General features: G+C 36.5%; 1 non-coding gene across 1 annotated transcript; it reads right to left on the bottom strand.

Moving 5' to 3' along the window:
* Positions 1–2,110: 2,110 nt before the first annotated feature.
* On the bottom strand, positions 2,111–2,218 carry LOC148565752 (small nucleolar RNA R71). The gene has a single exon (XR_015885184.1). It is a non-coding gene; the product is annotated as a small nucleolar RNA R71 (small nucleolar RNA).
* Positions 2,219–9,626: the final 7,408 nt, after the last annotated feature.

The raw sequence follows: 9,626 nt of genomic DNA, 5'->3' as shown, positions 1-9,626 counted from the left end.
CTTGGCTGGCTATTGGCCATGTCTAGTGTTTTGGACCGGAGCTTTCATTGAAAGCTTGGCTGGCTAGTGAGCCATGTCTAATTCCTGGACTGAAGCTTTAGACTAACATGGCAAGATTCCTGGAATTCATATTAAAAATTTTGGAATCCTTATTTTCCTTTTTCAATTAATTTTCGAAAAATCCAAAAAATTAGAAAATCATAAAAATCAAAAATATTTTTCTGTTTCTTGTTTGAGTCTTGAGTCATGTTATAAGTTTGGTGTTAATTGCATGTGCATCTTGCATTTTTCGAAAATTCATGCATTCATAGTGTTCTTCATGATCTTCAAGTTGTTCTTGGTAAGTCTTCTTGTTTGATCTTTGCATTTGCATGTTTTGTGTCTTTTCTTGTTTTTCATATGCATTCTTGAATTCTTAGTGTCTAAGCATTAAAGAATTCTAAGTTTGGTGTCTTGCATGTTTTCCTTGCATTAAAAATTTTTCAAAAATATGTTCTTGGTGTTCATCTTGACATTCAAAGTGTTCTTGGTGTTCATCTTGACATTCATAGCATTCTTGCATGCATTCATTGTTTTAATCTAAAAATCTCATGTATTGCATCATTTTCATGTTTTCCTCTCATCATAAAAAAATTCAAAAATCAAAAAAATATCTTTCCCTTTTTCTCTCATCAAATTCGAAAATTTGGATTGACTTTTTCAAAAATTTTTAAAATCAAGTTGTTTCTTATGAGTCAAATCAAATTTTCAATTTGAAAATCTTATCTTTTTCAAAATCTTTTTCAAAAATCAAATCTTTTTCAAATTTCTTAGTTATTTTCGAAAATTCCAAAAATATTTTTCAAAAATATTTCTCTTATTTTTATATCAATATTTTCGAAAATAACAATAACAATTAATGTTTTGATTCAAAAATTTCAAGTTTGTTACTTGCTTGTTAAGAAAGGTTCAAACTTTAAGTTCTAGAATCATATCTTGTGATTTCTTGGGAATCAAGTCATTAATTGTGATTTTAAAAATTCAAATCTCTTTCAAAAACTAATTTCTATCATATCTTTTCAAAAATATCTTCTTATCTTATCTTTTTCAAATATTTGATTTCAAAATATCTTTTCTAACTTCCCAACTCCTTATCTTTTCAAAATTTGTTTCAACTAACTAACTAACTTTTTGTTTGTTTCTTATCTTTTTCAAAACTACCTAACTAACTCTCTCTCTCTCTCTAATTTTCGAAAATATCTTCTCTTTTTTTCAAAATTTCTTTTTAATTAACTAATTATTTTAAATTTTTATTTTAATTTTCGAAAATTACTAACCTTTTTCAAAAACTATTTTCGAAAATCACTAACTCTTTTTTTTCAAAAATAATTTTCGAAAATTCTCTTCTCTCTCATCTCCTTCCATTTATTTATTCATCTACTAACATCTCTCCCTCACCCACCAAAAATCCGAACCCTCTCTCTCTCTTTCTGAGTTCAGATTTTTCTCTTCTTCTTTTCTTCTACTAACAATAAGGAACCTCTTTACTGTGACATAGAGGATTCCTCTTCTTTTCTTTTTTTCTCTCCTCTTTCTTATGCGCAGGGATAGAGAAAAAGGCATTCTTGTTGAAGCTGATCCAGAACCTGAAAGAACTCTGAAGAGGAAATTAAGAGAAGCTAAATTACAACAATCCAGAGACAACTTGATTGAAAATTTCGAACAAGTAAAGGAGATGGCAGCCGAACCCAACAACAATGCAAGGAGAATGCTTGGTGACTTTACTGCACCAAATTCCAATTTACATGGAAGAAGCATCTCCATTCCTGCCATTGGAGCAAACAACTTTGAGCTGAAACCTCAATTAGTTTCTCTGATGCAGCAGAACTGCAAGTTTCATGGACTTCCATCTGAAGATCCTTTTCAGTTCTTAACTGAATTCTTGTAGATATGTGATACTGTTAAGACTAATGGAGTAGATCCTAAAGTCTACAGGCTCATGCTTTTCCCTTTTGCTGTAAGAGACAGAGCTAGAGTGTGGTTGGACTTTCAACCCAAAGACAGCCTGAACTCTTGGGATAAGCTGGTCACAGCTTTCTTAGCCAAGTTCTTTCCTCCTCAAAAGCTGAGCAAGCTTAGAGTGAATGTTCAAACCTTCAGACAGAAAGAAGGTGAATCCCTCTATGAAGCTTGGGAAAGATACAAACAGTTGACAAAAAAGTGTCCTTCTGACATGCTTTCAGAATGGACCATCCTGGATATATTCTATGATGGTTTATCTAAGCTATCAAAGATGTCATTGGATACTTCTGCAGGTGGATCCATTCACCTAAAGAAAATGCCTACAGAAGCTCAAGAACTCATTGACATGGTTGCAAATAACCAGTTCATGTACACTTCTGAAAGGAATCCTGTGAATAATGGGACGCCTATGAAGAAGGGAGTTCTTAAAATTGATACTCTGAATGCCATATTGGCTCAGAACAAAATATTGACTCAGCAAGTCAATATGATTTCCCAGAGTCTGAATGGAATGCAAGCTGCATCCAACAGTGCTCAAGAGGCATCTTTTGAAGAAGAAGCTTATGATCCTGAGAACCCTGCAATAGCAGAGGTGAATTATTTAGGTGAACCTTATGGAAACACATATAACCCATCATGGAGAAATCATCCAAATTTCTCATGAAAGGATCAAAAGCCTCAACAAGGCTTTAATAATGGTGGAAGAAACAGGTTTAAAAATAATAAACCTTTTCCATCATCCACTCAGCAACAGACAGAGAACTCTGAACAAAATACTTCTAATTTAGCAAACTTAGTCTCTGATCTATCTAAGGTCACTGTAAGTTTCATGAATGAAACAAGGTCTTTCATTAGAAATTTGGAAGCACAAGTGGGCCAGCTGAGTAAAAGGATCACTAAAATCCCTCCCAGTACTCTCCCAAGCAATACAGAAGAGAATCCAAAAGGAGAGTGCAAGGCCATTGACATAACCAAAATGGCCGAACCCAATGAGGGAGAGGAGGACGTGAATCCCAAGGAGGAAGACCTCCTGGGACGTCCAGTGATCAATAAGGAGCTTCCCTCTGAGGAACCAAAGGACTCTGAGGCTCATCTAGAGACCATAGAGATCCCATTAAACCTCCTTATGCCATTCATGAGCTCTGATGAGTATTCCTCTTCTGAAGAGAATGAGGATGTTACTGAAGAGCAAACAGCCAAGTTTCTTGGTGCAATCATGAAGCTAAATGCCAAATTATTTGGCATTGATACTTGGAAAGTTGAACCTCCCTTGTTCATCAATGAACTAAGTGATCTGGATCAACTGACATTGCCTCAGAAGAGACAGGATCCTGGAAAGTTCATAATACCTTGTACCATAGGCACCATGATCTTTAAGGCTCTGTGTGACCTTGGTTCAGGGATAAACCTCATGCCCCTCTCTGTAATAGATAAACCTCATGCCCCTCTCACTTTGAAACGGAAAACAAAAATAAAGAAAATGCTTGATCTAGACTTCTCACCCACTTAATCATTGTTGATCTAATCAATCCCCGGCAACGGCGCCAAAAACTTGATGAGATATTTTGGAACAAAAATAAATCTCTCCCAAAACACCACAAACCTAACCGGCAAGTATACCGGGTCGCATCAAGTAATAAAAACTCACGGGAGTGAGGTCGATCCCACAGGGATTGATGGATCAAGCAATTTTAGTGGGTGATTAGTTTAGTCAAGCTAACATTGAGTGGTTGGGTGAAATTTTGAGAGCAGAATGTAAAATGCAGAGAATTGAAAGTTGCAGAAAATAAATGTGCAGAAACTTAAAGTGCAAGAAAAGTAAATTGCAGAAACTTAAATTGCAAGAAATGTAAATTGCATTAAATGTAAAGGGAATTGGGAATTGGATTTGCAGAAATTAAATAAGGAAAAGTTAAATTGCAACAAGCAGAGAAGTAAAAGATGGATTTGATTGATTCGGAACCAAAACAGAAATGTAAATAAACATGAAAAGCAATAAACAGAGAATGTAAAATTGGAATTAAGATCTCAGGACCCAAGAGACTAGATAACCAAGTCTAGATCTCAATGCCTTCCTAGATCCAACAATAACAATTGCAAGAGAAATTAAAGAAAAGTAAATTGCAGAAGCCAAGAGAAGGTGCAGTAGTAAACAGGAATGGAAATTCAATTGTGCAGAGAAAGTAAACAAGAAAATTCTCAAGGTGAGATTGAAACAGAATTTCTTCAATTCTCAACCCAAGATTCAAAACGAAATTGAAAACTAAGAGAGAGCTCTCAAATCCTAATGCTCCCTAGTGGAGCCAGCCTCCTCACAAATATGAAAATGATGCCTTATATAGGCTTTACAAAATGGAAATGAAAATAAAATTAAAAACAAATTACAATTAAAATGAAATTTCTATTCTAACTATCTCTTGTGCCTTTGAGTGGTGTCAATTGGGCCCTTGCTCTTGATGGAATTGGGTTGATAAAGGCCTTGGTTGATTGCTCTTGGAGTTTGAAGAAGAACCGAAGTGAACCAATTGAACCGGTTTTGAGGTTAGCCAAAGTTGGACCAAAAGTTTGAGCCAAAGTTAGGGGAACTTTTCATAGCAGCAAAGCACATTCTGCTGGTATGGACGTTGGTGCCAACGTTAGGGGTCTAACTTTGACCCTAACGTTGGCCTCCCTTATGCACATTTATGGGGCCAACTTTGTCCTCTTGTCATGTTGCCAATTTTATGCCCAATATAGACTATCATATATGGTTGGAAAGCTCTGAATGTCAGCTTTCTAACCCACTTGGAATCACTTCAATTGGACATCTACAACTCAAGTTATGGTCATTTGAAGAGGGCATGGTCGCTGGCTTTGGTGTGCAGCGTTTGAGGTAACGTTAGCCCTCAAACGTTGGCGAAAACGCCAGTTCTGGAGGCTCAAATGTATTGTCCACCCCATACTATTATACATTGTTGGAAAGCCCTGGATGTCTACTTTCCAATGCCTTTGGGAGCACATCATTTGGAGCTCTACAGCTCGAGTTATACTCCTTTGAAGGTGCAGAGGTCAAGTGGCCTCACTGCAGGTTGCCACCATGTTCGTTTATGCACATTGCGGGGCAGTTTTCTCCCTCAATTTTAGTGTCCACCATGCAGTGCCATATATGCTTGGAAAGCTCTTGATTCCTACTTTCCAATGCTTCTTGAATCACCTCATTTGGAGCTATGTAGCTCAAGTTATTCTTGTTGGAAGTATACCCCTTGTATGCCTTGTGGTGTGTGGCGCCAACGTTAGCCTCCAAGTTAGGGGGCTAACGTTGGCGCAAACGTTGGCCCTTCTCCCTTTGTAATTCATGTGCCAACGTTAGCCTCCAAGTTAGGGGGCTAACGTTGGCGCAAACGTTGGTGCCCAGGGGAGAACTTCTCTTGCCAACGTTAGCCTCCAAGTTAGGGGGCTAACGTTGGCTCAAACGTGGGGAGCCCAGGGAGTAATCTTCATGCCCAACGTTAGCCTCCAAGTTAGGGGGCTAACGTTGGGGCTAACTTCATGCCTCCAGGTTCAATTTCACTTATTCCATTCTTCACTTCTAGCTATTCCTCTTTGCTTCAACCTTTCTCCAAGCTTTCTTCACCTATCATTAATCAACCAAACTTATCAAAGCTATGCTCAAAATCATGAGATATTCATTCTTTCATAATATGCAACAAATATAGCCTAAAACCTCATGAAATGGCATGAATTCATACATGGTTGATTAAATCAAAGGAAACATGAAAATCTACCCAATTGGCTTGCTTATGGCTCAAGAAAGTGCATAATTCAATTAAAAACAAAAGAAAAAGGCTAGTTAAAATAGGCTAAGATGACTTGTCATCACAACACCAAACTTAAAGCTTGCTTGTCCCCAAGCAAGAAAAGAATCATGCAATAAAGATTGACAATCCAAGGCAAGAAGAATAGCAACTCAATGTTCATGGTAAGCTAGTTTTCTAAGCATACTACAATCACAAAAGAAATGTAAATGATTGATGCTTCCATCTAGCTCAATTTATGAAATCTTTTTCTTATATTTCTTCCTTGAAACAAGCTTTTGATTTTCTTATTAGCTTCTCCTTTTTTTGGGTGCTTTGCCCCATGAGTTGATAACAAAGCTACGACTTCTAAATGCTTTGTTTTCAAGTATTACCACTTGATACATAAGCACCACAAGCATTTGATTAGAGGACTTCATTAAGCTCATTTTTCTTTTCTTTTCTTGACTCTCTAATCATTGATGCTCAGAGCCTTGAGCTTTGAGGGAGTGCTTTTGCACTTTGAGCCTAACCTTGACTTCTAAGTGTTTTGTTTTCAAGCATTTGTCTTGATACATAAACACCACAAGTACTTAGCAAATAAATTGCCATTGGTACTCAGAGCCTTCAGCTTTCTCATTCTTTCCCTTTTTCTTTTCTTGCTTTATTTTGCATTTGCTTCTTCAAGGTTTTCATGATTTTAAAAGATTTCACAAAATGTCCTAGATGAAAACTTCAATTAAATAAAATCTAATGCAATTAAGCAACAATCAAACATACTAGCTTACCAATACTTTTATGCACATGCTAAAATCTTCTTTAATGCCTTGTTTGTTTATGATCATGATACTTTGTTGCTTTTGAATTCACAAAACTCAAGTTGGTAATCATAATGACATAGCACCATGTTGCAATTTAGAAATCAAACTATGCCTTTTCATACACACATGCATACAGAGAAGGTAAAGACAATCATGCAGTTTATAGTGCTTGAAACAAATGAGAGGAAAAGGAACTTTACAACCTTGCAGTTCATCTTCTCTATTGTTGTCATTTTCCTCCCATTCTTCCTCCTTCCCTTGCCAAACTCAAAATACTTGCTCATCCTCAAGCAATAATTAGAACAATGGCTATGGGGCTAAGATGTATCATGAATGTCTTACATAATGAAATGTTAGTAGCACATGTGTTTTAAGCAAGCAAAATTAAAGATAATAATCAAGGCACAAGAGACAGAGACATTGTGATTGCAAGCTTAAGAAGGTGAGCATAATACTTTGCATAAAGAATAAGTGGCACACCAAACTTAGTGTGACACTTTCACTTGGAATTAATGCAAGTATCTTGTAAGAATTGGAACTAAATTTTGTTGCATAGCAACACCAAACTTAGAATGCAACCATATGTCAATTTCTTTGAACTAAAACTAAACAAAAGAAACTGTTATATGTTAAATACAATCACCAAATGAAGAGTCTGTTATGAATAAGGATGTCTTGGTGATGTATTAACAAAAACAGTTAATGAAGGAAAGCGTTAAAAACAAGTAAATAAATGAAACAAAGAGAAAACAAAAATTATCCAACTAAGAAGAAAAATAACACTGTAAAAGGCAATATGATTATACAGACAAGTGATGTTGCTGGATTGATTTGCATAGAAAAATAGGTGGCACACCAAACTTAGAATCTTGGTGTGTCACTTTCATGTAAAATTGATGCAATCATCCATGAAGATGGAAAAAAGTTTGTTGCAGGGCAACACCAAACTTATAATGTGATCATATGCCAATTTATTGAAATTTAAACAAAGCAAGGAGAAGAATTGTACCTACTGTCTACCTGTTCTTTACTTTCTTCCTCTTCTTCCAATTTGTTAAGAGAAATGACTTCAAAGAAGGAGAAGTTTCAGCTACTGTCCCTTGCCTTGGCTTTTCCTCAGCAAGCTTCCTTTTGCAAATGACTTGATTGATCTTGCTTACTGGATTAGGGACAGGATTGGTGCTTTTGTTAGTTGCCTTCACTTCTTTGAATCCAAGTCTTGGTTGCTGTGTGATTATTGGAGTTTTGCATTCATCCAGAGCCTTTTGTATTGGTGGTTCCATGAACTCCTCCTTTATGTACTTCTCTGCCTCACTTGAGTTTGGAATGACTTCTTCACTTTCTTGCTCCTCCACTTCCTCTTTTACACCCAACATTTGTTTCATTCGCTCTATCATGGGGGAGGTTTGTCGATCTTCCCAACATTTCTTCATCTCCTCGTCATACCTTTCAATCATGGATTCAGATGTTGAGGCATTTTGGTCCAGGGAGGTTTGTGAGAGTTGTGAGTTTTCATGTTCTCTTGTCATCTCAAGTGCAGTTTCAGGTTCAACCACCTCATTCTTCATTGAAAGTTCACTTGATGCAGTGGCCTCCTTATCTTGCTCTTCCACTTTCTCTTTCATATCCATCAATTGGCCTTCATTTTCCTTGCTTAGTAGTTCTAAGCATTTATCTGTGTCCTCCAATTGCTTATCTGTCTCCTGAGAAAGGATTTCGCGTTCCCTTCAGGATTGTTGATATTCCTCCGCCATTCTGTTGAACCTAGACTCAAATTCTGAAAACCATGAGTGGTTCATGGAAGTTTGTGTGGGTGGTGAGTTTTGAAAGGGGCTTTCGGTTGAAGTATGGTCAAGTGATGATATCTCTGGATGAATATCATATGGAGCACTAGAATTCCCTTCCCAGCCACCATTAGAATTATGACTTGCATCATTTTGTGGTGGAGGGAAATATCCCATATGATTTTCTTTCTCATCTTGTGGTTCTGAAGCATAGCTCCATAAATTGGAGTGCCCAGAATTTGAAGTTTCTTGGTGATATCCCCAGCCATCATTAGAGATTGGTGATGGTGGGTGATATCCCATAAAATTTTGTTTGACCAAATGATGAGTTGAACTCCATTTGTATTTTGCAAACATCAATGAAAATTGAAATTACTCATATCAGAGATGAGAATTTCTTAGTGAGGCAAAAACTCAAACACCTTGGTTTCACTTTGAAACGGAAAACAAAAATAAAGAAAATGCTTGATCTAGACTTCTCACCCACTTAATCATTGTTGATCTAATCAATCACCGGCAACGGCGCCAAAAACTTGATGAGATATTTTGGAACAAAAATAAATCTCTCCCAAAACACCACAAACCTAACCGGCAAGTATACCGGGTCGCATCAAGTAATAAAAACTCACGGGAGTGAGGTCGATCCCACAGGGATTGATGGATCAAGCAATTTTAGTGGGTGATTAGTTTAGTCAAGCTAACATTGAGTGGTTGGGTGAAATTTTGAGAGCAGAATGTAAAATGCAGAGAATTGAAAGTTGCAGAAAATAAATGTGCAGAAACTTAAAGTGCAAGAAAAGTAAATTGCAGAAACTTAAATTGCAAGAAATGTAAATTGCATTAAATGTAAAGGGAATTGGGAATTGGATTTGCAGAAATTAAACAAGGAAAAGTTAAATTGCAACAAGCAGAGAAGTAAAAGATGGATTTGATTGATTCGGAACCAAAACAGAAATGTAAATAAACATGAAAAGCAATAAACAGAGAATGTAAAATTGGAATTAAGATCTCAGGACCCAAGAGACTAGATAACCAAGTCTAGATCTCAATGCCTTCCTAGATCCAACAATAACAATTGCAAGAGAAATTAAAGAAAAGTAAATTGCAGAAGCCAAGAGAAGGTGCAGTAGTAAACAGGAATGGAAATTCAATTGTGCAGAGAAAGTAAACAAGAAAATTCTCAAGGTGAGATTGAAACAGAATTTCTTCAATTCTCAACCCAAGATTCAAAACGAAATTGAAAACTA

This window comes from Arachis ipaensis, chromosome B5 (assembly GCF_059453495.1).
Source record: "Arachis ipaensis isolate K30076 ecotype BB chromosome B5, ASM5945349v1, whole genome shotgun sequence".
NCBI lineage: Eukaryota > Viridiplantae > Streptophyta > Magnoliopsida > Fabales > Fabaceae > Arachis > Arachis ipaensis.
This window is presented reverse-complemented; position numbering and strand designations above follow the sequence as displayed.